The 25,939-nt window shown below is 37.2% G+C and overlaps 1 long non-coding RNA gene and 2 pseudogenes across 1 annotated transcript; 1 reads left to right on the top strand and 2 right to left on the bottom strand.

The window, feature by feature from the left end:
* Nucleotides 1-3,830: 3,830 nt before the first annotated feature.
* LOC140809050 (uncharacterized) lies at nucleotides 3,831-10,365 on the top strand (annotated as a pseudogene).
* An 848-nt stretch (nucleotides 10,366-11,213) lies between these two features.
* LOC140810330 (tryptophan synthase alpha chain-like) lies at nucleotides 11,214-22,732 on the bottom strand (annotated as a pseudogene).
* Nucleotides 18,481-21,090, bottom strand: LOC140809543 (uncharacterized). Its single transcript, XR_012113125.1, has 2 exons — nucleotides 20,956-21,090; nucleotides 18,481-18,749 (listed from the first exon to the last, which is right to left on the bottom strand). It is a non-coding gene; the product is annotated as an uncharacterized lncRNA (long non-coding RNA).
* Nucleotides 22,733-25,939: the final 3,207 nt, after the last annotated feature.

A 25,939-nucleotide genomic window follows, 5' to 3' on the forward strand; every position in this document is an offset into this window, starting at 1 on the left:
GGCTATGGCGAGTTGTGTCTTTGTTGTACTTGTTGTAATGCCCAGTCTCCTTACAAATGACTCCAAAATAAAGGAATGCGTGGCTCCTGAATCTAGTAAAACAATAGCAGTATTACCAGAAATCAAGAACATACCAGTGATCATCGATGTATCCGCATCCACTTCCTCTTTAGTCACGGAGAAAAGACGTCCCTGTACTTTCTCAGAACTTCCTGGAAAATTCCTGGCGAGATGTCCTGGCTTTTTGCCACGATAACAAATATTGGAACCTTGCATACATTCCCCGCCATGAAGTTTGCCACATTTAGGAAAAGGTGGTCTGTCATGTTCCTTACGTGGGGCGGGACCCTTTCCACAGGGTTCCTCTGGTCGAGTACCTTTACTATCGGTCTTTTTGCCTTGTCATGTTGCTTGGCTTCTTTGAAAGTACTGTTGCCTTCGCTGTTGCCTATCTCTGTCAATGTCTTGCTCATCCTGTTCTGCCATAAGTGCTCTTTTCACTATCTCCCCGTATGTAACAATCTTCGACATTCGTACATCTCTTTTAATTTCAGAGCGAAGTCCCCTCATGAAGTGTTCGCCCTTACTTGTGTCATCCTGTGTAATATATGGTACATATTGGACTCCAGCCTCAAATTGTTGTATATATTCAATCATTGACATGGTTCCTTGCTTCAAATTCAGTAAGTCACTGGCTTTCTTGGCTCGTACATCTTTACTGAAATATTTGTTGTAAAACACAGTTTTGAAAGTTCCCCATGTCAATGGTCCAATCGGTAATGAAACTTTTGCGCTCCCCTACCATATCCTTGCATGTTTTGTTAATAAAAACATGGCACAAGTTACTTTGTCAGCATCTTCCATATGAAGGTAGGAAAAGATGGACTCCAATGATTTAGTCCACTCTTCTGCTACTGCCGGATCGGTGCTTCCTATGAATTCAGGAGGGTTCAGACGTCGAAAACGATCATATACATCTGTTTGAACATGCCCTTGTCTAGGTATCATGGCTTGTACGTGTGCCTGCTCATGAGTAGTCCGTTGCATCTCCAATAATTGTTGTATCTGCTCCCCATGAACTTTCGCTTGTTGTTGGAGCAGCTGAGCAAAATCATCTATAGGTCGTGGCGCACTGCCCTCACCTCCGACTGCTGGAGCCTTGCCCTTAAATGACTCTCCTTCATGTACCTTGCGTTTAGGTGGCAAGGTCTTTTATCTTAACTTACATATAGGTCACGTAGAAACACATAACTTAGCATAAACTATGAGATACAAAAATAATTACTTGCCGAGTTCCCCATGTATGAATGAAGTACAATGTCTTCCCTGTCGAAGAACCGTGAGCTCTGATATCATAAAAATGTCACACACTTACTCAATACTTAGCATCATTACCATAATCAAAATAAGGTTTGAATGATATAACTATAGTATGAAGCAAATCAAACAAGAGGTATCCACTTTGACGGTTTATAAAAATTTTGGCACGATGTCCCTATATTTGGTATACACCAAAAACTCAAGCAATACTATTTATACACACTTATAAACATATTCTCATATACAAACATACTTTGTATCATCATCCATCACATGGAACTTGTTTCAAACCCTGACATAAAATTTACTACAATACATATGCGGAAATTATACAATAAGATGTCTCGGTTCTTGTCGAGTTAAGGCACGTCACAAGCATCAATTGGAGAATCGGCGTCCTACGTCTCTTCACTACATGATCCTGTAAGAGCTACGTGAGTTTATAAAACTCAATAAGTTGGCACTTGTACGTATCAATATGCGTCAAAGGAACATACATATCAAGTCATGACAAAAATGAATCTTTAAACCATATCATATCATAGCATATATTCATGTTCATTTTTGTACTTGAGCCTCATTAGTTGACCTGTACTGTGCTTGCTTTATTATATAGCTACTACTGTGTTGGACGTCAGGGAGCAACTTTTGGCAACCCCACGCCCCATGAACATATATTGGCCAATAACTTTGGTGGACTTAAAACCACCCATGATGTTAACAAGCTCTATATCATGTAAAATCAGTCATTTTCCTTTCATATCCATGTTCATTTTCATGACATAGCACCCATCTTCAATATTCATGAGTTCCTTTCATATTTAATACATAACAATGGAATATGGTGCTATGTTTTCATCAATTAACATACTAACAATTTACATATAGCAATAGAAAATAAGAAGCATTTGAAATTCATAATATTACTCATGTATTACTTCAAGAACATGCCAACTTACAGTCCAAGCGTACGAATACTGGTCTGAGACAATGATGCGCGGCCCGTTCTACCCACCCGGCGCACATGCACGAGTTCTGGCGCATATACATGCCACATTCTGCCACAAAACTCATTTTTAACTTTCGAATTAGAAAAAGTGATCAACATGAAAGTTGTAGCCCTATGTGTTTTCTTACATCTCCAATTGGCCTCATGTCATTTGAAGGCCTGAGTAAAACGTTATGCTCATTCTCCCAACATGTGTCAGTGCAGGACCAACGATACACACGACACACTTCGGGCCACTTTTGGATCGTCTTCCCTAATGATTTGAACAAAACCCAAAACGTGAAAGTTGTAGCATTATATCTTAGCTTTCTAATGGTTATAGTCTCACTCAATTTGGATCAATATTCAAATCATTATGCTAAAACCCGTAACAACTACCACAATTTCATCTCATTTCCTGCAGTCCTATACCAACTTTCATTACACTACTTTATGTACACATCTTATTATCACTATTTTAACACATATTTGTTCTCAATACACCATGGACAATATAAAAATCATGTTCAATCTCAATATTGATACCTCAATCATCACGCGAAATCTAATGAGTTAAATAACAACATAATAAACAACATAAACGCATTATTATCATTTGTACGAGTAACCAGTCATTACATAGATCTTCTAATACCTCGCTTGCCTACTATCTATACGTCTCAACTCAAAATTCCCACAGATAGCGCCAAGTGAAATTCATAGGAAATTTAGGGTCCGATTTCAGCGAGTGTCACTAGTTCAGACACATGTTTCAAAATGGTCCCGAGCTTGAAATCACGAATAAGACCGTTATAAGGGGGCAAGGAGGGTGTCCTGGCGTAGCCCCTCCGACGCTCAAGTCAGAAACCGAGGATATAAGTCGAGAGCAGCTAAAAGTGCTGCTGAAAATAATATAGTGAATGAATTATCATATACTCAAACATGGTATTTATAGAAGAATACCTGGACCTTTGATGGTCTTATCTTCTATTTAGACTAGAGATGGACAAGGGATAGTGGACCCATCCATGAGATATCAATTATCATTGAGATTCCCATAAATTGTCATAATTTGTGATCATGATGTTAGCCTCTGAAAATTATCCTACTGTTGTAATCTATAAGAGTGCCAAATGTCACAACGACTAGTTCACTCAAACACTTAGAATATAACATGATTATTACAAATATATATTCATATTTACTTAAATATATAAGTGAAAATTATAAATAAAAATATCGGGATTGAATGTGCTTGGATGGTGAGGCCTAGAAAAACTTGTGTTTTTGAGTTTATGAGTGCGAGAAAAATGTGTAAAATAGAAATTTTTTAATTTTTGACGTGACAATGGACACAAGACAAATAACTAAAAAAATAAGTTCATGATTGGAGATGCTCTTGCTGGGCTAATTAAATATTTTTAATATCTTTTTAAGTTATTATTTATGAATAACGAGTGTGCCAAAATGTCACAACGACATAAAGGATGAAAATCTGACTTGTCATCTAAATGAAACCAAACGTTTTGGGTTTGGGGTTGGATATCAAAATCGCTAGGAGTATAGGTGGTGCGACTATTATGTTGAAGCATGTAGGAAAGCGATAGGTCCTTTGACAACGGAGGGGGTCAGAATCTCCTGCTTAGCGGCCCGTTGTGGTCTTCCGCTCCACTTTCATGATCCAAATCCTGCAACAACTGGAAATCGTTTGCTATTTCTTCTCCACGGCGAGTTCACGGTTCTTTACCTGCTCCCTGAGTAGTGGCTTCTTAAGATCTCCCCTCAATTCAACATCTTTTTTTTGGTTCCCTTTGTCCACCACACCGATGGTGTCTTCTCCCGCACAATCTTATGCATTTTATTCTCAAGGGAGCTCCGCATTCTTGTTGTAACGGATTTTTGGTGGATCAGAGATGCGTGTTTTTAATGGGGTAGCGGTTTTTTCATTTTTTGTTGGTTTGTTCGCCTCTGGTTCGTTTGGTATTGAAAATTTCCACCAAGCGTGAGTTCCTTTTTAGATTTTGTTTTTCTGTTACTGTAATGTGTCGCAGTTACGTGCATTTTCTCTCTGGTTAGGATATTTTTTGTTCGATGCATTTTTTTTTAGTTCGAAATCTGTTTATTGGTTTTGTGATTATGATGAAGGTGAGTTCGAGGAAAATTCTCATATTTTTTATTTAAATTATGTATTCTTGTGCTAAAGGGATGGACTTAGTGGGTGCCTTTTTTGCTTTTTATTTTTATATTCGTGCTCATCTGTCGTGGTCACGCTAATTTACTACCTTGACCAGCCTTTTCACGTTTCTTGTCGATGGTGCATGTACTTTTTGATTCGAAGCACGGGCCTTGGTTTGCTACGAAGATGTGTTGATGGGAAATTCTTCTTGATTTAAATTCGGTTTTATGTAAAAGGGGAGGTCAAAACTCAAAGCTTGGTTCTTGAGTCCAAAAATATTTTCTCCGAGGAAAATCAGAATGTTAGCTATCAATCAATAAATGAAGTGTGTGTGTGTGTGTACGTGTGTGTGTTATATGTAAATAAGTTAATTTGTGTTCACATATTGCCAAAGACATTATGTCCTGTTCATTTAAACTGCTTTATTTTGGCTCTATCTTCTTTCTGTCTCCTTGCTAACTCCCAGTGCCCAATCTTACTTGCAGTTGGCTTTCCGTACTTATGGTTTAATTTATGGTGCAATTTATCGGTACAGGTTTCCTATTGTAGAACCCGATCCTGGTCATACAAAACTTCGTCTTTCAAGAGTAGGCTTGGAGGCAATTGAAAGAATCCCAACCCCTATTGCAGCTGTTGCTGTAAGCTCTAGATTAATGACAATCAGCATATAAAAAATGATATCGAAACAGTATCTTTATGTGGGGAATGACCAATATCTTACATTTTAAGTGGTAGATTGGATCTGGAAGCAAAATTTGTAGGCAGTTTGTTTTATTGTTGTTCGTGATTGAAGAATGTTTGTTTACTATGGTTTAGTTGGATTTCCACATGCAACTTTCACATCTGTTTGTGTGTTCCACGAAGCTTGTTTTTCATACAATCTTCTCATCGTGCGGTGTTCTTTTACAGGTTATTGGACCATATAGATCTGGAAAATCATTTTTACTTAACCAGCTTCTTTCTCTTTCATGTTATGAAGGTCCGCTTCAGTAATTTTATCACATTTTGTAACGCTGCTAATTTCATTTTTCATTTTGTGTTCTAATCCTAATTGTAAAGTTCAAATTTGGCAGGTTTTGGTGTTGGCCACATGCGTGATACTAAAACTAAAGGTGTATACTGAAATTTCCTTTTTTTTATATAATGATCGATGCATTGTTCTTTTTTAATGGTGCTCAGATTTTTTGCTTGTTTATGTAGGTATATGGGTTTGGGGTACTCCAGTTGAAATGGATATCCACGGAGTTAAAACTTCTGTCATCTATCTTGATACTGAGGGATTTGAAAGTGTTGGAAAGTCAAATGTATATGATGATAGGTAATTTTGAAGCAGTTGTAATTCATTTTAAACAAATTAACCCGTACACATGTTCTTAACAATTGGTTCTGGGGAAAATTCTGATCGCTTGTTTTACAGGATTTTTGCCCTGGCAACTGTCATGAGTTCTGTGCTTGTGTATAACCTTCCTGAGACGGTTTGTTCTTCTCTCAAATTTTAATATTCGCTTTTACCGCATCATATTAGTATGGAATCAATAGGAATCTTGGTCATTTAAAAGTTCTTAGAAATAAACCACCCACAGTGATCCATCCTGAGACTATAAAACTCATGATCTACATATTTAATCGGAGGTGATGTTCATGCACATCCTAGTATGAGCAAGATTATTGGAATTGTCCAATAAATCTGGGTTGTTGTTTAGGTTATGCTTTTGGTGTGCTTTGGAAGATGCTGTTCACATTCTTCTGCTGTCTGGAAGTCTCACTTACCCTGGCACCATTCTGTCCCAGTTTGCTCCAAAATCTATTTAGATATTTATATCATTTAACTCTTTTGAGTTATTAATTCTTCATCTTTTTATTCGGTCAAACAAGAATAATTTTTCTTGTACACTATTGATTCTATATCCCTCTTTATTCGCCTCGATGCCACCCCTAAATTCCTTGCTATGTCACTCTCTGACTGTTGCTCTGTTCACTTGAAAAAATTACCTGTGACCGCTTGTTTTTAGATGTTAAAACTTATTTTCTTTGGCAATTTTTCTTACTTCTTTAAGATTAGATACGTGAAGCAGATGTATCTCGGCTGTCATTTGCCGTTGAACTTGCCGAAGAATTTTATGGAAGGTTTATATTGACATTCACTTGATCAACATTTTGTTTCTATCAGCTTTAACTTTGCATCTCAATTTGATTTATTCTGATGATGTTTCTTTCTCCTCGTTGTTTCTTGCGTATGCATTTGGAGCAGAGTGAAGGTAATTTACCCATCTCTGTTATCTCCTTTCATTATGTTTTAATGAATTTTTCACCTAAAAGAAAACAAAAAAGAGAAGATGAGATGCTAAATGTTTAATACATTATTTCTGCAGGGAGAAGATGTGGCTTTTGAACCTGCTAAGTTGTTATGGTTAATCCAGCGCGATTTTCTTCGTTAGTTTTCTTACAAAACTACAGTATTCATGTATCTAAGTTTTGCATGAACTTCTTTTTGTCATGGGAAGTGCTTGTAATATTTCTACTCTTCTTACCGTTTTGCCAATTTCTGAACTTGATACTCTTTGTTGGTACTAATAGAAGGAAAGTCAGTGCAAGAAATGGTCCACGAGGCTCTCCAAAGAGTCCCTAATACTGATGGTCAGGTTTTCTCTGCTTACCTAAGCAAGTCAACACTAATTTGCTGAGAATTTGTTTGATAATATTTTTAATGGCGGCTGTTTAATCTGAACAGGGGACAAGAATATTGATCAGGTACATAAATCCTCTACTTCCAGAATGATAATAATTATTTTTTGCTAAATACGTGCATCATGTTTTGGATTTTATTTCAGGTGAACCGAATCCGTGATTGTTTAGGTATCATGGGTGGAAACAGTACTGCCTTCAGCTTACCTCAGGTCTGTGTTTTTTGCTACTCTATGTTTCGACTTTGTGTTTCTTGGTGTAAGTTGCTGTTGCAATGTTCACTTGTAAAATCTAATACTTTTACTTGCAGAAATATATGCATATATTTTTTTAAAATTTAATTCGAGTGAAATAGCATATGCACGAGCTGAAATGGAAAGAAACATGTTGGATGGTCTTCCTTTGTCTACGTAACTTTTATCGTCCTTTCATTTTGAACTCGATGTATTTTTCTTTTTATCTCTGTAAAAGAAATATGTCAAATAGTTTGAGATAGCAAATAACTGACGCAGGCTACTTTAGACTTTTCTGTTCATACTGTCTTTGTACCGTATACTTTGTTGATATAAATAATTGTTGTTTTGGTGTTCTAGAATCTGTGTTTTCTTTCATGTATATATTCGTGTTTTTCACAACGATGTGTCAGCATCAGAACTATCCAACTCTGAAACAGGCAATATCCCACACAAGGAAATGCTTTAGATTTATGAGATATGGAATAACTTTCTTTTTTAACCGATAGGCAAGACTTTTCACGATGAATTTTGGGTTTAGTTGTACTAAAAGATCTTAATAGTATATTTCATATCACTTAAGTGAGAAATATACCGTGCCTGTATGAAGTAAGCCCCCTCCTGCTAATTAATTAGCATTCCTCTGGTAGATATTTTTCTCGATAAGACTCTTGTTTACATAGGGCTTTACTCTCATTATGCATGTATTCATATAATTTCAACATAAATTAGTAGCTCAATCTGTGTATTGGTACAGCCTCATCTGCAACGCACAAAGCTTTGTGACATGAAGGATGATGAGCTTGATCCTATTTATGTGAACAAGAGGGAAAAATTGAAAGAAGTTGTTTCTTCTATCATTCGTCCAAAGATTGTCCAGGGAAAACCTCTCAATGGAAAGGAGTTTGTATCTTTTCTTGGACAGGTGAAAATTTACTAATCCATTCATGATGTTACTCATTTAGCCTCACGGTCTTTCCTGGATTTTAGAGCCAATTTGTGCTAATTTAAATGTCTAATGGTACAGAAAACGAGCAACATAATCCTTTATAAACGTCAAGATTTTAATATTTGTTTTCTTTTGATATGGACAATTCAATTTCTTGCTCAAAGGTGAAACTGTTTTTGGTAAAAAATTTCCCCCTAATGGCAAAAGATACCACTGGACTGACTGTATGGGGTTCAGTTCCATATGCTATGAGATGGGTTTACATTTAAAATGGATCCAATTTAGGATTTTAGTCTTAAATAAAATTCTAATCAGATGGTCTTGCCTCTTGGAGACTCCTGATTAGAAATGATGATTCTATATCCCAGATTCTCGAGGCCATAAATAAAGGGGAGATTCCCTCTACTGGATCCCTTGTGGAGTTCTTTAACAAGGGTATTCTGGAGCGTTGTTTGAGACTTTACCGAAAACGTATGAGTTATCTGGGTTTACCCACATCAGAAGAGTTGTTGCAACAAGCGCACATGGGTTCCAAGAAAGTGGCTATAAAAGCTTTTGATGAGCAACATTTTGGACGCCACTATGCAAAAAGATCTGCTGAGAAGTTGGTTGAAGAAATAGAGGAGGTATGATATCTGGAACGAGACTCTGATGGCTGGAGGTTTTACAAAATCGTGCTAATTTATGTATCTACTCAGGTGTACAAGAATTTTATATTCTCAAATGAATATCAATCCTCGAAACTCTGTGAGGCTCTTTATACAAGATGCGAGGACAAAATGGACAAACTCCAAGTCCTCAGGCTGCCGACTATGGCTAAATTCAATGCAGGATTCCTTCAATGCAACCAAAGCTTCGAAAGAGAATGTGTTGGACCTTCTAAAAGCAGCTATGAGCTACGGATGACGAAGGTTTAGGATTTTTTGTTGATATTTTGATATTTAATTTCCTGATGGTATCTTTGTAACATGCAGTCAGCTTCTAAATGCAGATGTTGAGGAAGTCAAAAGCTCTATTTATTAAAGAATACAATCACAGGCTCTTCAATTGGCTGGTGGCTTTTGCACTTGTTATGGTGGTGGTTGGCCGATTTATCATTAAATTTATATTGGTTGAGATTGGAGCCTGGATAATGTTTATATTCTTAGAGACATATACAAGGTTGTTTTGGTCCGCGGAATCTCTTTATTACAATCCAGTATGGCATGTTATTGTGGGGACTTGGGAAACTCTGGTGTACAGCCCCATTCTTGATTTAGACAGGTATCAATAAAATAGAGGGTTTTTTTAACACTGATGCGTATACTGAAATGGGTTTACTTAACTGGTCTTATTCTTGGATTGTGAAATAATGAGCAAGGAGATCATTGAAGGTTTGATTTTGATTAAAATTGACTAAAAGGGGTCAAGAAAAAGCAAGAAACTTTTGCATGCTTACAGTTTTTTTAATGAGATTTATATATCAATACTCTGTAAACTCTTGTGCTGAATGATAACAGATGGGCGATCCCTCTTGTGGGAATAGCTGCGTTATTGATACTCTACTGGCGATGTTTTGGGAAGAGAAAGCATGGTTCAAGTTGGATGCTACCGCTATACAATAATCAAAAAGACAGTCGAAGATCAGAATAGAAGAAATTTATTTATGATACATAAACTCTTGTTCCATCAATCAACCCTCACTGCGCTTTACATTTTTAGACACAAAGCACACCTGGTCGATTACGTTGACTTTGAAGGTTGAAGAGAGACCTTTTATGTTGTAACAATTATATAAATTGTACAGCTATATCCAGTCAATTATAATCACTTTGGGATGCAGGCAGAGTGGTTTGGTTTTATTGATACAGTTTTCTCTTAGGATGTTCGATATTTAGTCTTTAGATTGTAGGCTGATATTTGTCTTTGGATGTTGAAAAGAGAGTGATTTCCAGAGCTTGGGTGGATTATGAATGTCGAGAAACTATAATAAAAAGTAAATTGTCCAGTCTTCCACCTCTCTGTTCATTGTGTAAATGGTTTATATATGTACGAGTTCATTTGAGTAATTTAAAATAATAGATTTTCATTCCAAGATTAAAGATTTCAAATATATTCTAGTTGTTCCATGATTTCAAATATGTTGTAGTTTGTCGCATCAAATTTAGTTCAGGGTATTTCAAATTTATATCCTCCTAAATTCATACTTCAAATCACAAATTTATTATTTCAAATCAAATGCAATGCGATGGTATTTGGAGTTATTGTTTTCCACATGAAGCATATATTCCATTTGATTATGAGATTATGAAAAGTGATTTTAATAATTAATTGCAATTATTATGTATAATTATACTCATCAATTTGGATTAAAACAACAGGAGACTCGACAAAATCTTTTGTTTGCAAATAGGATAAGGTTTTTTGGTGGGTTAATTCATTAAAACATCCTTCTAGTTTCAACCGATTCCTCGTTATGTTTCTAAAGATTTGCAAGTATCAAATTTGTCCCTCGTTTGTGAAAATTTATCCCCATGGCCAGTACCATCCCTGCCATCAACTCCGTCATTTGATTTCGCGAAAATCAATCTATTGAAATAGCTGGAAGTTTGCCTTTGAAATCAAATGTAAATTTCGATAATGCTCCCGGCGTCATCGCAGCCCATGATCGGCGAAAAGTCAGTAGCTTGGAGAGAAAAATGAGATTATGCGAATTGGGAATTAGGGCAAGAACATATACAATCGAGTCATTAATTTGGGATGCAGGCAGAGTGGTTTGGTTTATTGATACAGTTTTCTCTTAGGATGTTCGATATTTAGTCTTTAGATTGTAGGCTGATATTTGTCTTTGGATGTTGAAAAGAGAGTGATTTCCAGAGATTTTGAGTGGTTTTTTATTGTCCGAAACAAATGTATTTAATTATCAGAAAACAGCATAACCACTATCTCGATGAACAAGTTCAACAATTTCTTATCGGCCAATCCAACTGCTGCATCCAATTCTTACTCGATGGTAGAAGGGTTTAAATTAAGGTACACAGGCAGGACTCAAGAAACACATCATAACAGTGCAGATTTTAAGTTTTTGGTGAACAATTCCAGTTCTTTTAATCCTTCTTCAGGAGATTTTGCTTCACCCAATAGTTTTACCATAGCACTACCAACAATCACGCCATCCCGCCACCTGAACAATAAAAATAAAACATGTAAATGCATGAAAATAGATAATAATTGAGGTTAACTAAGGTTTTGACAAAATTCGAGCCTGTTTCACATGTTCTGGTTTTGATATGCCAAAACCAACAGCTACTGGCTTGCTTGTTGCCTGTGAAAAAGATGGTCATAAGCATAGAAAAGGCTTTACCATATGAATTCAGGGTAAAAAAACGCGACGATAAGCCATGAAATATTTATGTTCAAATATAAAAAGGTAAGGTAAAACAAAATCTTACCTCTTTAATATCTTTTAGGAGAGACTCCACCTTCAAACTAACAGACGCTCGTGCTCCAGTGACTCCCACTGTGCCCACCTATTCAAAGATAAGTTTACAAAGAACGAAAATTACGGCCGCATCTGAATTATTTTTAAAAACCATGTTGACGTTGAACTCGTGGTGGCAATACCCAGTTGCCCTTTTTTTACTCAGTGTGAACCATGACAGAGAAATGACTGTGTACTTGAAAGAGAAAAATTGGAACATACTTCGCAAGATTACTCTTTCCATCACCTCACCACCCAAAACTCAAAGAAGACAAAATTAAAATAAAAAGAAATGAATCTTACAAGATAGACAAACCTTCTGAAGCTTCAACGATGGCTTTCATTCGTCCCGTCGGAGTGGTAAGCAGTACCTGAAATTTGCAGGTTCAAATGGATCAACTGATGAGTCCTCGGAAGGATACGGCTAACTATAGCCATAAGTGCATTTTTGGAAATTGTTCAATAACTTGATACAGTGATCTGGTGTGATATCTACACATTAGTATTAAGAAAAATTGTTTCCAAAGGTACAGCAATGAGCAAACCAAAAAAAAGGTCCAAGAATTTTGTTGAAACTTTTTCTTTGCAGTATTTTTTAGTGTTTCCATTCCCTCTGGACATTCCTCCGACAACCCCATAATACACAATTCTACTGTACAGCATCATGCAACAGGAAACTTCTAAGAAAAAATAAAAAACCAATTCCATTCAAAAATCAAGTCAGGAAGAAATTTATCGATGGGATAGGTCAACCAGCTCGATATTTTTACAGGCGGTTAATGGTTTCCTTCCTCAATATCTCTGTCTCTTCCAGAGGGACATCTGGAACAACAAGCCCTGAAAACAAAATTCCCATTGGTTACACAAGGCACATGAGTAATGCGAAAGTATTGGTTATACGACTAGGAGAAAGTTTTCATCTTTGGCAAACAGGATAAATGTGTGTCATGATATGCTGAAACAGGAAAAAAAAAAAGAAAGGGCAAAGTGAACACAATTACCATGTATTCCTGTATCTTGCAAAGTCGTCATGAATTTCTCCATACCACGCTTGAGTATGGGGTTATAATACGAGAATAATGCAATCGGACAAGACAATTGAGGTACTACCTGTGATGTACCAAAAAAACATAAATCAGGAAATGATGTCACCAAGAGTAAGCTAAAAGTTGGCTATGGAATATGGATGCTATGCTGCTAAAAAAATAAAATGTAGTGGGAAAAAAATGTCTGGTTTTCCCAAAAATAAAAATAATAGGTTTCACAAGGAAACCATGGGGAAATTACCTTAACGAGATGTCAAAACATGATATAGTATTCGAAAATCTAAACACAAGTTTAGAAAGGACGTAGCAGAAGGAGGTAGCCTAAATTCGTTGGCATATCAAGTTAGCATCACTTGTATTCTCTATTATGGCTTAGATAAAAGTAAAAAGAACTTACTTCCTTCAACATTGCTACGATTTTCTCAAAGTTGGTTCCTCTAGCTAATGATCGTGTGGCAGCTGCCTGTGAAAGAAGATGAAAATGAATGGGCATCAACCACACAGAATAAAACTATCATGTTAAGATTCTTCAAGCTTCACATGAAAGAAATGTTGTACTAAGATTACATGGCACCGCATTTTCAAACCTGTATAACAGGACCATCAGCCAAAGGGTCTGAATATGGCATTCCCAATTCAATGATGTCTGAACCACAGGAGTCAAGGACCTTCAGTGCTTCTGCAGTGGTTGAAAGGTCAGGATCACCGGCTGTAATGTATGGAATTAGCGCCACCTTTCCCACCAAAAGAATGCTAATAAATAAACTATAAAAATTGGGCATAGACACACATGAACGCACACTATATTTAAAATCCGAATCTTTAGAAACAACATATGCCTGCATGACCATGAACAAAAACGATTTGAAGATGTTTCACTTCTGCACAATGAAACACCAAGAGATTCAAGAAGGTGAAGAAAGTCCAATAACCATCTCCAACTCAATAAACATTTAATAGTTAACTTGACCCATCAAAAGGTTCAACGGAATCACCAATAATTCGCCATCCAGCAGTAACACAAAACACATTTAACAGTGACCCATATGAAAAAAAAAAAGTGAATTGAAAAAAGTATTAGAAGTCATTTGATAAAACACGTTTTATCATTAGACGCATTTGCTCTTCTTTACTATTGGTATAAATAGGTTGACTTGTGGTAGTTGAGTCTTGAGAAAATTCATTGTACAAAATTGCAATCTGATATACATAGAAAGAGCTTTTCTCGTTCATCAATGGAGTTTTGCCTCCATATTATTTTCTCGCTTTATTTCTAATATGGTACACATCCTCAAGCTACGACTTCACAGAGCGGGAGAATTATCGATGATTCGAACAGCCCGTATTTTCTCCAGAATGGTGATCATCTTGGTCTAGTGCTTGTATCTCACTTCCTTGCAGGTAATAATTATAATACCTGGAGTCGTGCGATGTCTATGGCACTTACTGCTAAGAATAAGCTCGTTTTCGTCGATGGAACGTTCGTGCATCTTCCTGCTGAAGATTTGTTGTACGGTGCCTGGATTAAATGCAATAGTATGGTGATTTCGTGGCTACTTAATGCTGTGAGTCGAGAAATAGCTGATAGCCTCATGTATATGGCTACCACACATGAGATTTGGATAGATCTCCGAGAAAGGTTCAATCAAAGTAATGCACCTCGCATTTTTCAAATCAAAAGGTTATTGACTGGTTTACAGCAAGGTTCAATGGATGTTAGCACTTATTATACTCGTGTGAGAACTTTGTGGGATGAATTGAAGGATTTCCAACCGGTATTGGTGTGTAACTGCGGATCTATGAAGAATTAGGTGAAGTACCAAAATAAAGACTATGTTATGCAATTTCTGATGGGACTCAATGGGTCATTTGATTAGATTCGTGCTCAAGTTTTGATGATGGATCCAATTCCTGTAATTTCGAAGATCTTCTCATTGGTGGTTCAGGAAGAACGTCAACGATCCATGCATTCTGACAATTCTGCTTCGTCATTGGATCAATCTTCACAATCGTCTCCTAATCCGAGCATAGCGATTGTCAAGGGATCTTCATATGGTAAAAATGATAAAGGAAGAAAATCAGATCTGCCTATTTGTTCTTACTGTCATTACCTGGGTCATACCAGTGATAAATTCTACCAATTGCATGGGTATCCACCAAGTCATCCCAAATATAAGCCGAAGCAATATTATGTGTCCACCAGTAATGCATCTAAAGTTCGAGCAAACCATCTTAAAGTTGTTGATACTCCTGTCAATTCACAACTAACCAGCAGTGCACCTGATTCGATAAGTCCCGACCAATGCAAGCAGCTCCTTGCCTCTTGAGCACTCAACTGCAGCTTGGCTATGGCACCACTATGGATTCGAAACAACTTGAAGCGTTTGCATCGTGTCTCAGTGGTATATCTTCATTATCCTTTCATAATTCTTCTATCCTTAATAATCATTGGGACTTTGACACGGGAGCCACACATCATATTTGCTGCTCCCTTGCGTATTTTCATTCCTATAAAGCCACAAATTCCACGGTCACGCTACCTGACAATTCCACAGTGGCAGCAACACATATAGGATCTGTTTTGCTGTCACATGACTTGATACTCGAGAATGTGCTTTTTGTTGGCAGTTTTCATTCGAATCTTGTTTCTGTTAGCTCTCTGACCGAACACCTAAAGTGTTCTGTGTCCTCTTCTGATTCTTGTGTCATTCAGGATATCACCAAGGAAAGGAAGATTGGGATGGGTAGCCGCGTTGGTAACCTTTATGTTCTGAATCCATCCAACACTTTTCCTGTAGTCTGTAATGTTTCTCTTACTCATAGCCAATTATGGCATTATAGAATGGGACATCCCTCTTAACCTAGGTTATATGTACTAGGCAAGTTATTTCATGATGGTTCAATAAATTCAAGTGATGTACTTGACTGCTCGATTTGTGACCTAGCCAAACAAAAGAGATTATCAATTTCTTCCAACAATCTAACTTGTGATATTCCTTTTGAGTTGATTCACATTGATGTTTGGGGTCCATTACATCCTTTGAGTGTTGATGATCACACACGATACACTTGGATATATTTGATGAACGCCAAATATGATGTTTTGTGTACCTGGCCTGATTTTTGCAAGATGGTTCATACGCAATTTGGTTCCAAAGTTAAATCTGTTCGTTCTGACAATGCTCTAGAATTTAATATCTCCAATTTTTTCAAGGCCGAGGGAATTGTATCCTATCATTCATGTGTTGAACGACCACAACAAAATTATGTTGTGGAACGAAAACATCAACACATCTTGAATGTAGCTCGAGCCTTGTTGTTTCAATCACATGTCCCTTTAGTTTATTGGAGTGATTGTGTATCTACTGCAGCCTACCTCATCAACCGAACTCCTTCTCCACGTCTTTCTGATAAAAGTCCTTTTGAGCTGTTGTTTCAAAAGTTGCCAACTTACTCTCACATTAGATCGTTCGGGTGTCTTTGCTATGGCTCTACACTTTTGAGCCAACGCTCCAAATTTTCTCCTCATGCTATCAAATCTGTATTTCTTGGATATCCCTCATGCTATAAAGCCTATAAACTTCTCAACATTGACACCAATGAAGTTTATATATCTCGGGATGTTGTTTTTCATGAGCAAACTTTCCCATTTACAGAACAATCATCTCCACCGACTCTTCTTCTTATTTCTTTTCTGAAAATGTCCTTTCCACACACATTCATCTACTATCACCAGCTGCTGACCCACTACCGCAATCTCATTCTAAAAGATTGTCCACCAAGCCTAGTCACTTACGTGACTATAATTGTTTTGCTACTTCCTCCTGCTCACCCGAGCTGTCTACTGCTCATCCCCTGTCATTGGTCCTAAGCACTCATTGCCTTTCGCCTTCCTACCGAGCTTTTGTCAACAATATTTCATCCATTCCTGAGCCTAACACATTCTCTCAGGCTGTTCAGCAACCAGAATGGTGTCAGGCCATTACTGATGAGTTGAGTGCTTTAGAGAGCAATAACACTTGGACCATTGTTTCTTTGCTTCTTGGTAAACACATCGTTGGCTGCAAATGGGTATACAAAGCCAAGTTTCTAGCAGATCGGACTCTCGAACGATATAAGGCCCTCTTAGTCGCAAAAAGGTATACACAACAAGAAGGGGTGGATTATTTTGAAACCTTCTATCCTGTTGCTAAGTTGACCACCGTCCGAACCTTATTAGCTTTAGGAGCCATTCGAGGATGGTCCTTGATGCAACTTGATGTCAACAATGCATTTTTGCATGGTGACTTATTTGAGGAGGTTTACATGTCACTTCCTTCTGGATATGAACGAAAGGGGGAATCTTTGCCACCTAATGTTGTTTGCAAGCTACAAAAATCCTTATACGGACTCAAACAAGCCTCTCGGAAATGGTTTGCTACTTGTCTTCCACTCTTCTCAAAATTGGTTTCGTTCAATCCCATGCGGATAGCTCCCTATTTGTTCGTACACACGGTGATGTGTTCTTGGCTTTGTTGGTATCTGTGGATGACATAGTAATTGCCACAAATAATGACACTGAGGCCGAGAGTTTGAAACTTTTCTTGAACATGCAATTCAAGTTAAAGGACTTGGGTGACTTGAAGTATTTCTTGGGGATTGAGGTAGCAAGATCTTCACGAGGTATATACATATGTCAGCGTCATTACGCACTTCAGTTAGTCACTGAAGCCGGAATCATTGGGAGTAAACCTCGCACAAGTCCTATGGATGCCAATTCGAAACTCAGTCAAGATGATGGCGAGTTATTAAAAGACCCGTCCATATATCGTAGGCTTGTTGGAAAGCTGCTTTACCTCACTATCACACGTCCGGACTTGGCCTATTCGATAAACAGACTTAGTCAGTTTGTCTCGGCACCACAGACTGCTCATTTGCAGTCTGTGTATTTAGTTCTAAGATATGTGAAGGGTACAGTAGGTCAGGGCTTGTTCTATAGTTCGAAAACAGAAGCCAAATTGCATGTGTTCTCGGACTCTGATTGGGCTGCATGTCCTGATTCACGTCGCTCAGTTACTGGGTTTTGTGTAATGCTGGGCAACTCATTAGTTTCCTGGAAATCAAAGAAGCAACAAATGGTGTCTAAATCTTCTAATGAAGTCGGGTACAGATCCATGGCAATGATACTTGTGAAGCAGTCTGGATGATTTCATTGCTCGGATATTTGTGCACGGTGGTTGACGTACCAGTGACGCTGTTTTGTGACAATCAAGCAGCTATTTATATAGCATCCAACCCTGTATTTCATGAGCGTACAAAACATATTGATATTGACTGTCACATTGTGCGCGAAAGAATACAACCAGGCATAATTCGAGTACTGCATGTTGCTTCCCATTTGCAGCTTGGAGATATGTTCACTAAGGCTCTTCTTCCTACAAAGCTTCGAGCATTGATGGTCAAGATGGGAATTGAAAATATTCACTCCCCATATTGAGGGGGAATATTAGAAGTCATTTGATAAAACACGTTTTATCATTAGTCGTATTTTCTCTTCTTTACTATTGGTATAAATAGGTTGACTTGTCGTAGTTGTGTAACATCTCACTCGTTTTATAAATTGCGGAATATTTTTTTTTTTAAAATAAAAACTCGCATTTTTGAAATATCATTTAAAATAATCGTAATTATCTGACCGTAAAAATAATACAGTTTAAATTAACCATACTCGTCCCAAAATCATGCGTAAACATAAACGAGTATAAATCTTAAAATCATCGACGTATGAAAATATTATCTCCTCTCAATCTCATAATTCGTAATGCGGAAAACATGTGGTCCTCGGGTCGTGTCACCCACCAAGTCTGCCTACTCAGAGTTCGGCACCTCCAGTCTCCTCAGCATTTAGCTCACCTGCATCACACACGCCTAGTGAGTCTAAAGACTCAACACGCCTGTACCAGGAATAACAAGTACATATACAGGCACATAACAGTGAAAAATATCATACTCAACATATCTTTCATGAACTTAAAAAGCTTAATGCCAACATACCTTTAAAGAATTTAAAAACATAATGTAAACGTGTCATGTAAAATCGTATCGTCTCAAAACATGTCATCTCATGTCATCATATATGTATACGTGTCGTGTAAAATCATATCGTGTCAAAACATGTCATCTCATGTCATCATATACGTATACGTGTCGTGTAAAATCATATCGTGTCAAATCATGTCATCTCATGTCATCATATACGTGTCAAATCATGTCATCATATACGTCTCAAAACATCTCATCGTGTCATCATAAACTTAAACATTTTCTTTTAACTGAATTCAGTTCATTAGTTGTGACTTTCATATCAGCTCTATCGTATCAGCTCTATCGATGGATCCATCTATAAAAACCGTGGTACCCGGCGGCAGGGGACATCAGCGACAGCATTACCCGCCCACTGAGCCCGGGCCTCAGCTTATCATATCTCATGTCAATGGAAATACGATCGTCGGGCTCCCTCTGGGGCCTTCTCCCGTAAACGGGCTCCCTCTGGGGCCTTTTCCCTCACGATATCTCCAATCATATCATCGTATACATATACATCGTCAGTCACAACCAACTCATATCCTTCAAAAACATCATCATATTCATCACTTAATAAAAACATGCATATACGTAATTTTTTCTTTAAACCAAGCATGCAACGTATATTTTCATAAAATCTTAAAAAAATCGTGATCATGATGCATAAACATTTAAATCATGATAAAATGTGCTCAGGGCGCTGCCAGGACCAAAATCTCACTTCGGGTGCAAAATGACCATTTTGCCCTTGGAAACCCAAAAATTATCGTTTCACCCCTAGACGTAAAATTCCATGTTTCCGACATTTTCTTAATTCTATTGACTATAACATGTCCCAAATAACTATTTAAGCCTACGTGAACTTTTCCATATTTTTATTTGGCTTAAATCTATGACTTTTAAATTAATCTTTAACTATAACATATTAGTGCGTTTTAATCCCGAATTAAACAAAACCTTAGCATAAAATTCCCAAATTAAAAACTTAGACTTCTAATAATTATTTGAGCTTAAATATAATTTTCCATAATTTTATTAAGCTTAAATCTAGGCGTTTAAATTAATTCTTTAATTAACCTTTCGTGCGTCGACTAAATCCCGGATAAATCCAAAACTCATTATTTTGATCCGAAACTTACCAAACTCTTAAAAATGTCCCAAAACATATTTAAAAGCATCCCTAGACTTAAACTCGAGCTCATTTCATAACTTAACCGAATTGTTTTAAAACTTGTACCGGAGTCCCGGTTTTAACCCGAATCGACTCGAAACTTAACCAAAATTCTCCCAACTTTTTACCACATCCTAATAACATCTAGAAGGTCATAAACACCTCAAAATCAGACCCTTAGACATTTTAATCCTAGACCAGCAAGTTGCTGAAGTTTCCAGCATACTACAACTACAAACCTCAATGGACCAAACTTGCAAATTATCGGTCCTAGCTCAAGACCACGTGGACCAGCACCTAACCAACCTCTCCTAGACCACCATAGGACCCTTCTGGACCAAACCATCCCAAGAATTCAGCCCATGCACGCTGGAAATCGCATCTTCTCGCTAGACATCCAAAACGCTCAAATCCGATCTCTCCTCAGTTCGACTCCCTCGTGCGGCTCTAGAGTCAAGACCAGCAGTGATCAAGCTTTTCCAGATCATGACTCAGACCCATCAGAGACAAGTCCAAGACCTGGAGTTGCCCTCACACCGTCGGTTTCACCTTTGGTCCGAAATACAACCCAAAACAAGCCACAACTCCACCCAACCTCTCGGCCATTACCACCCACGGCCAAAACACAAATCCAGCATGTTTCTCCTTAAATATTACGTGGTTCAGACTTCTAATGACAGCAGTTAACAGTCCCCTTGCAGCAAATTACAACAAACGTGAGTTGGATGTTCAATAATGCAAAGACTTGAAACAAAAATGAAAACTCTCCATGAATAATGCTGAACCGAGAATTCCACATACAAATAAACATATAACAGCAAATATATAGCGTATGTGATGCAGAAATAAAAGTACGGGGCGTGCCTTGAAGAATGGTGCTCGAAACTTTGAAGAAAATCACGACGAGGAGGCACCGGAGAGCGGAGAAACAATCTTGCTTGAAGGGAGAAGAAATGGGGAATGGTGGCTGTTGATCATTTCACGTAAATGATGAAGGGGAGAGGGGTTGTTGGCTGGTTGTTTTCCAAGAATAAAGGCTGGTGGGAGTGAGGGTGTCGGCTATTATGAGGTGGGGTAGTTTAGGTTTAGTTTAAGTGTAGTTTAGGTTAATTAAAATATGTGTTAATGACCCTCAATTAAAATAAAAAGGTTTTAAGCCCAATAAGCTTAAAAATAGACCCATTAAATCCAAACACACTCCCGAAAAATATTTCGTATTGGAAAGTTTGTGAAAATATTAGCCAAACCCTCAAAAAGTCTCCCGATTCGATAAAATTCGCGTACCGTTAAAAATAAAATCTTGCGGTTAAAAAAATACCCAATAAATTCCAATTCATGAAAAATATCTTTAAAACATCTTATATTAATTAATAAAAATTAATCGTGTAATAAAAATAATTTCTTGGAAATTCTCCGGTCTTCGTTCGTCGTTCGAGCACGAAATGAAACTTAAAAATCTTTAATGCATGACCCTTTTAAAATTTAATGAATTAAATTCTATCATGCAATAATAATGCATGTATAAAAATATTTAAACACAATTTAATAAAATAAGCATACATATTATGCCTTAAAACAATTTAATAAAATACCAAAGAAATTTGATAACTTGCATGCATGTGGTTTACGTGAACCTTCAAATTATTGGGACGTTACAAGTTGAGTCTTGAGAAAATTCATTGTACAAAATTGCAATCTGATATACAGAGAAAGAGCTTTTCTCGTCCATCAATGGAGTTTTTCCTCCATATTATTTTCTCGCTTTATTTCTAATAAAAAGAACACAAATGCTCACTTTTCCGTACTCTTTTAATCTTGAAAAAGTTTCGGATATCCCAAACATTGGTGCAGATACGATGGTGGCCGTAATGGGCCTAGGCTTGAGTGATTTATTGGTTAAAGAAAAGGGAGAAAAGCGGATGTCGGAGATATTCCGTTCGGTCTTTAGACGAAGGGAGCAAGTTCCAATCACCCTGCAGCCATTAGTGTCTCTTCATACAATCCGCAACTGCAACAAGAAAAAATTTGTGGTTAAAATCACTGGCAAAAATGCTACGTTTAAGAGCGGGAAATAAATAAGGCAAACTATTAATAAATCTCTGTACAAAAACTTTATTTTTTTCGTAATTTCTATCCTCCTAAATATTTTTGTTTGAGCACCATAATCTTTTAAATTTATCAAAATTATTCTCATTTTTCATAATTATGATTCGTGACATTATTATGTTTATGAGTCTATTTTTTAAAGCATATAACCCAAAAACATACAACTACGCAAAGTTTATAGCCTATAAACTATGTTTTAGATGATTGATTTTTTAAATGACCCATCATACTTCCGTATAATAAACTGAACAATTTACTTTTTTGATCGGAGTACTGTCGAGTTGTATCCACTAGGTTTCATAGACTACTCATCACAATCCAACCACACAGTCGCTATATATGGTTCTTGACGTATATTCCTTCAAAAACACCTAACACAACTTTGTTTCGTTTCCTACTTCAGGATGCATAGTAAAGTAGTTCAATTTGAAAATAATAAATAAGACGAGCAGTAAGCCTTGATATTTTTATTCAAATATATTTATTAATACATAGTAACTTCATCTAGAGAATGAGAAACTTGTTTATCTACCATTAGTAGCCGGAATTACAACACACATAAAAAAACTACTACAAGTTATTTTAAGAGAAAAAAGAAGAGGTTGAATGGTGCATTCATCTTCCTTCCACCTTGGTATTTATAGATGTAATGTAACGTTCATATTCGACGACTGTCCCCATTGTACCAAAACAAGTCTTTCCAGCGTGCTTATATCCTCACTCACACGCACTCTAAGAAACTTCCCAGAGGTCACCCATCCCGAAATTGCCCCAAGTCAAACACGCTTAACTTTGAAGTTCCTCCTAAATTTTTTTGTTTCATAATTTCTATCCTCCTAAACTATTTTATTTAATAAGATGTGCTTTTAAGTGTATTTTTCGAAAATGGGTCTTGGTGGACATTTTTACTCGCCGGATCATATTTTTAGCCGGTACGCAAATTTTAACGATTCAAATGACTTTTTGAGGGCTCGGGCAGTATATTCAAAAATTTAATTGAACAAAATATTTTTCGGGAGCATTTTGGGCTTGATGGATTTGTTTTAATGTTTAATGTGCTCAAAATACTTTTTAATCATTTTAAAATTTAGATTAAGCCTATTAGTGCATGTTTTATTTATTTAAATCCTACCCTAGCAAACCCTAACCCTATTCCCTCCTAGTACCCACCCCTCTCCCCCCATCAGCAGCCTGTCCCTCACGTTTTTGCAGCATCAACCAGCCCTCATCAATTTTCCTCCAATATTCTCAAGCAAGTTCCCTCCCCGCTCCTCCAGTGTTTCCCCGACGCGTGTTTCTTCGAGTCTTTGATCATCTACACATAAAGGCACGCCATGTATCTTTTTTTTACATCATTCATGCTGTAAATATGCTGAAATGTGTGTCGTGTGAAGGGTTATTGGTTCTTGCATATTAAATCTTCTATGCTTTCGTTTTGTCATGATATCCTCATGTTATGCATTCAACTCACGTTTTCTTGATCTTTGTGTAAGGGGGCTATTATGGCTTGGTGTTTTGAGGCTGTATATGTTGAGGAGTAAGGTGTAAAGGGGTTGGAAATGGTTGGAGTTTTATATTTTGTGATAGCCGATTGGTTTCCTTGGGTGTATGCCTCGGCTAGGCCTAGATGGAGAGGTTAGGGAGTTGTAGCGTGCATGGCTCGATTCTAGCCAAGAAGCTGACCCTCTTGGGTCATGATAGGGCTGGGTGTGGGGACCCAGACGCTAATTCATTTCTTAATCATTCTTGGGAATAATTCAATCAATTAAGATAAACAGGGTCTAATATTTTTTTTAAAAAAAATACAAGTGCGGAACGTAATGAAATCAGTTTAATATACATATCAAAAGTAAAAGTACATGTCTTGTACTAAATACCTTAAAATCAACTAGGGTTCAACTACTATATGTCAAGTGCTGAAGCCTATCTACTTCTGATCCGGATCTCCACGCTAACTTGTCCTATCTCATTCTCTTCTTGACCCTGATCCTATCCCACCTGTTGTCATGCACACATACAAACACGACAACAGTCGGATAACTCCGGTGAAATATAATCCGAGTATAAACAATGAATAAATGCAATCATATAAAAACATATATCAAAGTATAAACAATCATCAATAACATGTATCAAATCTGAAACATGAATCAATATAAAACTGTAAATCAACTAGTGGCTCGTCATCTCAGACTCTATTCATATCTAATCTAGGGATCCCGGTTCCTGGATATTGGCACATATATCGAATCTCAGCGATCAGAGTCGATTTACTTCTAAGCAACATCGATATAAACTAAACATCCAGTGTCTCGCCATATCCGCCAAAGACTTGGCATATCCGCCAATGACTAGGCATCTCCGCCCATGACTCAATACACTCTTTCCTATAAATCAATAGACTAAGAATATCCATCTCATTCAATTGCAAACATCCATGCAATAAAGTAAAGTATGTGGTTTTTTGGAAACTCAAGTCCAATCTGACTCAAGTCGATCTCCCGGTTAACATTGATTTATACATTTCTTTTGTCGATTTCTTACTCTGTGGAAGTCTTGAATTTGAATCTGTCAATACTCAATTTGGCAATGACAATATCGAGGAGTACAATATCAATATACCACAGAATTCAATACTGGATATAATCAGAACTCAATCTAATTCTGTTTCAACGGCATAACTGTACAATCTCAAGATACCCAGCAATACAAATCAACAGATATCAATTCCCACAACTCATAATCGATAACAATACAAATCTGATATCAAATCTAATCAGAAAATCATAACAATTTCATACAGTATCTGTCCTTCAATCCGATTTCGATTATACAATGTCTATTATGTCAAGAACACCATATTTGAATCATATCCGATTCCTTCAACATCATATTTTCAGATCATAACAAAAAGTAATTAAACTTACGTCCTGTCGAAGCTCTTGACAAGAGAAGTACAGTACTGAAGTCGGATTGAAAATCGGACGGACGGATCTTATATAATCACAAATCTAAAAAGTGTAAAGGCGTAAGGATTTTATGAGGCTTTTCTCGTTCCTTTCTCTAGCTTCTGAAGGAATGAAAGAATCTGTATATATATATATCCATATCATGCATGTCAAGAAATGTGGCTCATTTTTCTTTCATCTCAGTCGGTGCTCGGGCAATCAAAAACTACCGCTCGGTCGCGGAACATTCTGTCCGAGCCTCAAATTGACATACACTGGCTCTCGGGCGGTCATTTTCTACAGCTCAAGCGCCAGCCTTTCTGTCCAAATTCAAATCTTGTGGTGCACTGGCGCTCGGGCGGTCTTTTTCTACCGCTCGGGCGCCAAACGTTCTGTACACAGTTTTTATTGTAGTGCACCGACGCCCGGCTTCTCCCTTCACATCATCCTTTCGCTCCTAAAATCTCAATTCTGTTAATTAATCAACGTCTGATTACAGTGATAACATCTCGGGCATTACATTTCTCGCCCCCTAAGATCTGATTTCGTCCCCAAAATCATAGGCAATCAAATCATATCAGAAAGAAATGTATAACAGAAGCTGAATAGAAAAATCACATCAGTGAAATAATTCTGGGAGTCTCTGTCTCATATCTGACTCAGTTTCCCAAGTAGCTTCTTCGATGCCATGATGACTCCACTGAATCTTCACAAGTGGAATAGTCTTCGTTCTGAGCTGTTTTTTATTACGATCGAGAATCTGGATCGGTTTCTCGAAATAACTCAGTGTCTCG

The sequence above is a fragment of the Primulina eburnea genome, chromosome 13 (genome assembly GCF_022965805.1).
Source record: "Primulina eburnea isolate SZY01 chromosome 13, ASM2296580v1, whole genome shotgun sequence".
NCBI lineage: Eukaryota > Viridiplantae > Streptophyta > Magnoliopsida > Lamiales > Gesneriaceae > Primulina > Primulina eburnea.